Consider the following 4229-nt stretch of genomic DNA (forward strand, 5'->3'; position numbering starts at 1 on the left):
GAAATTTGGAGTGAAAAGAACTTGATACTCACCAGAAGTTTCTACTAATTTTTTTCCTGTCTTTTTTCTTCAAGTTCTACTGGTGGATGTATGACACGTAGAGTTGTCCACAGAGGTATTCCTGTTGAGGTCAGTACCAAAGTGTGTGTTTGTTATGATTCACAGGTAGGAATTCAACATAAAAGCGACAGATGATTTGCTGAGGAAGACAGACCTACTCTTAATGTGCTTGGCCAACATGCTGGAAGAGATCTTTATTGAACTGACAGGGCATGATGGCAGCAGACATTGAAATTGGAATTCTTGTTGCACCAAGCAACTATGAGGGGATCTGTGAGGCAATGCAGTACCCCTCAAACATAGAAAACAGAGGATCCTTATACAGATATACACAGTTTTCTTCCTTGTTTTATATTTTATGCCTTGTCAACAGAGAAGTTGACTTGTTAATTCTGAATGAGGGAAAGCCTACAGAAAACCAGAAGACCCTCTACATAAGCTCCTAGAGGCATAAACATTATTTATAGCACTTCATACTTATTTAACTGAGGGAAGTAAGTGCGTGCTAATAAATGCTCAAAATAAAGAGATTAGAAATGTGATTTAGCACAGTCAGGGATGATGGTTATTCATCAGAAATACCTATTCATTTTTTTCTATTTATTTTTGTTCATTTTTCATTGACATAGTTGCCTAAGAGACTATTTTGATATTGATAGTTCAGGGAGGAGCAAATGCATGCACTAAAGACTTGGATGAGTTTCTGCTATTTGAATTTTCTAGAGATTTTATTAAATAGCACCGTAGCTCAGGACAAGCTGATTGCATTTCACAGCCTATTTCCCCATACTCCCTAAATGCTGATTTACCAAGAATTAAATGCATGTACACATACTCTGGAGCATGTATTAAAGCTGTGCTAAACATTTTCCATGTAATTTCCAGCTGGCAACATTTTGCCAGAAAACCTAGTACTTAGAAATGATAAATAAATAAAACAAACAGAAACTTGTGTTGTAATAAGGAGACCATAGAACAGCTGCAGGGCATGGAGTAAATTCAGCTTGACTTGATGTGGACACAGTGGCTGGATTTTACCCAAGAGATATTAGCAACATCCAGATTCCTAAGGGGAGGACTGTGGAGAGAGAAGGGATCTCATTGGGAGGTCTCTTAGCACATTTGAAAAAATAAACACAGAAACGATGAAAAATAATATTTAAGCAGCAAAATCAGCATACACTGTCCTCCTGCAGTATGTTGAAAAAACATGAACTTGTCTCAGGAAGAAAAAATAATGAACAGAGCTTTGTTTTGTTTTGTTTTGTTTGGAGGGAGAATAGGAAGAAGATGGAGGGGGGCTGGAGCCTGGGAAGGCAAACTATGACAACAAGAGCCACCAAGCGAAGGAAAGAGAAACAGTGACGGTAAGGAATGAAAGAGCAAAGAGGGTGTGCTTCTAAAGGGTGCTACTCATTAAAGGGAAAGAAAACCCCTCCAAACTTCTTTAATTATATTTGTAAGGGCAAAAGTAACACATAGCACAAATGCTTCTGTCATGAGAACGTTTTCAGTTCAAGCAAAAATAAGAGCAGTTCCTCAGCACCAGTACTGGTGCTAACTACAAGTGCAATAGCAAAAGCTACAGTAGGTGGAACATTTATGTCTGGGTTTTTTTACCTTTCGTGAGCAGGCTTTCTACTTATAGCAGTGTACATTGATTGTTCTTTGACGAACATGTTATAGTAATAGCCCACTGAAACTTGTATTATTGCTGTCCTCTTGTTTTTGAAGGGAAAATCCTGGCTTGCTTTCTCATACAAGGTAGTTCTATATATTAAGGATGAAAACTCTGAAATATGTTCATGCTTATAGCTTTAGGCATCCACATTTGAAAACAATGATCTAAGAACTGTAAAGCGACCAATGGCAGTAGTGAAACTGGAAACCAGCGATCAAACTTATAAACAACACATATCAATTGGGTAAATTAGATTCCTGTATGTTGAGTACCTGTTACTTAACTGGTAGGCAGAACTTTCTGTATTGGAAATGGTAGTAGTTGAAGAAAAAGTAAAATGGGGTCACATTAATCTTTACTCTCTTATGTTTTCACTCAAATGCATAAAGGAGGCTAAGCATGAATTTCCAACATAACCATCAGTCTGACTTCGGCTTGACTGGGCTGTCATGATCAAATGACTTCACTTGCCTGGTATGTGCTCCTCTGCTTTTTTACATCCTTGATATCCCAGTTTATACACGTGCACATGCTGACTTCCTCCAGGACACCACAACCCTTCCTGATAATTGCACTGCTAAAACTACCCGCTGTGTTAAAGGTCAGCAGAAGGGCCTTAGCGGTGAAGTGGCACTTGCCTATCAAAATGCAAAATACTGGGGTGAAAGAAGTAAAACTCAACTATTATATGTTACAAAATTCGAGACATTCAAAGTCGAGTATATCTTTCTCATGTTCCAATACCCAGAAAAGAATGTCACAGCATGACTCCATCCTCGTGACGGAGACTGAAAGAAGAATGAAAAATAATGCAAAGTTATCTCCTTCTTGTTAAAATCTATTGTAATCTTGTGTTCTTCCTCTGTTATTGCACTGAAATAAAGACATTTTAATCCCAGGGTACAACTGAGAGAAGCCCTGATCTAAAAATTGCCAAACCTCCTGATCCAGTATTTTAGAACTCAGAGTGCTTGTCACTTATGAATATTCATACAGACCACTAAAAGAATTATATTCTGTCTGCAGTTACAGGCAGGAAACGAACACAGTAAATTCTAAAGAGACAGCAGTATTTTATGGAACACTTGTGAAATATTAAGGACATCCACAACAAAATTCTTGTAGGAAAGTGGTGCAGGAGAGTTATATGGAACAGAGATAACACTGTCATGGAACACATCTTTTAGAAGTAAACAAAATACAGGGATTCACCTCAAGTCTTAGAAAAGTTGGAATTTTTCAAGGTAACCTGATAATGTCTACATTTCCCTTACATGCAGGAGTATGCATGCTGGTCAGGTAAGAGGCACTGAATGCAAAAGGCTTATATAAACTTTGTAAAAGAAACTAGGAAGCCTGACTAAACATAAGTTTTATCTTAAAGGAAGACAAGTTTTTATATAAAGAAGGAATTTACCTCCTGAAAGCCTGCCCTAAGGTTTACAGTTAAGGACAGTTAAAAATGGGAAATATTTCAAACTTGTATGTATTCCTTCCTTTATGATTAAGTAAACTGCAGAATTCCTTGATGGTAAAATAATAAATGTTTAAGAAGATTATTTTCTGACAAGTCAGCACTTATATATGAAAAGGCTTAATCTCACCCTAGCAAGAAATGGACTTGTTCCAGTGGCAGATGTACTAACCCAAGCACATATTAAGTTGGTTGGGAGACTTGTGTTCACAGTGTTCCCTCAAGAAATGAAAGTAGCCTTTTATGAGCTCTTCCATTAATAAACATCTTAAAAATAGAGACCAGTTAGTGTTGAGACCTCTAAAACCAGAGGCTGACAGTAGCTCAGCTGACCTACTGGCATGATGCTGCCAAAAGGAAGAGAGCATTCCCTCTTCTTCTTCCTCACCTCTCCTCCTATGTTTCCTTCTTTCCACCCTGCTCCTGGCAAGGCAGTTGTCCCTCCCTTGCAGCAGCTCTCGTGCTGCTTTGGGCTTTTTTTTTTCCTGTTCATTAACACGGCGGAAAAACATTCAGCTGATCTAATAGCTTTGCTTCTGCCATTTTAAGGAATTAAAGTTGCCTACAGTGAAGTCTGGCAGGCTCCTGAGACAGTAGAATTTTGTAAAGACCAGGAATTTGCAGATGTTGGTAGGAGGCAGGAGCTTTGTTTTCTGGCAATGCACAGACTCATCTCTCTGCATCTTATGGAACTGTATGATGAGACTGGAGTTCTTTTCAAAATTGTTGGCTTTTTTCCAGGCATGAAGAATCAAATTTTGTAACAAAAATGTTTATTGATATGCTGGTTGTGTGTGACAGGAGAAGGCAGACCAAATTGTAAGAACAACAGTTTCCTTCTAAAAATCCTTGTGAAAAGAGATTTCTGAAGTGAAAGTAATGAAAAATATTTAATAGTCTCAAATAAAATTTACCATTTAAAACTTTCCTCTCACCAAAATGAAAAAAAAAAAAAAGTTGGGGGAAATGGTTTAATGTGAATCCAAACTTGGTTTTTAATTTTCTTTTATCAGA

General features: G+C 37.7%; 1 long non-coding RNA gene across 1 annotated transcript in view; it reads left to right on the plus strand.

The window, feature by feature from the left end:
* The window catches only part of LOC106901165, a 10032-nt gene extending 6202 nt beyond the window's left edge, over positions 1-3830 (plus strand). The window contains exons 3-5 of the long non-coding RNA XR_001414264.1: positions 75-129; positions 1344-1427; positions 2131-3830. This is a non-coding gene — a long non-coding RNA (uncharacterized LOC106901165). The remainder of the gene's footprint in view (positions 1-74; positions 130-1343; positions 1428-2130) is intronic.
* The last annotated feature ends 399 nt before the right edge of the window (positions 3831-4229 follow it).

Source organism: Calidris pugnax, unplaced genomic scaffold (genome assembly GCF_001431845.1).
Source record: "Calidris pugnax isolate Ruff unplaced genomic scaffold, ASM143184v1 scaffold44, whole genome shotgun sequence".
In the NCBI taxonomy this organism is placed as follows: domain Eukaryota; kingdom Metazoa; phylum Chordata; class Aves; order Charadriiformes; family Scolopacidae; genus Calidris; species Calidris pugnax.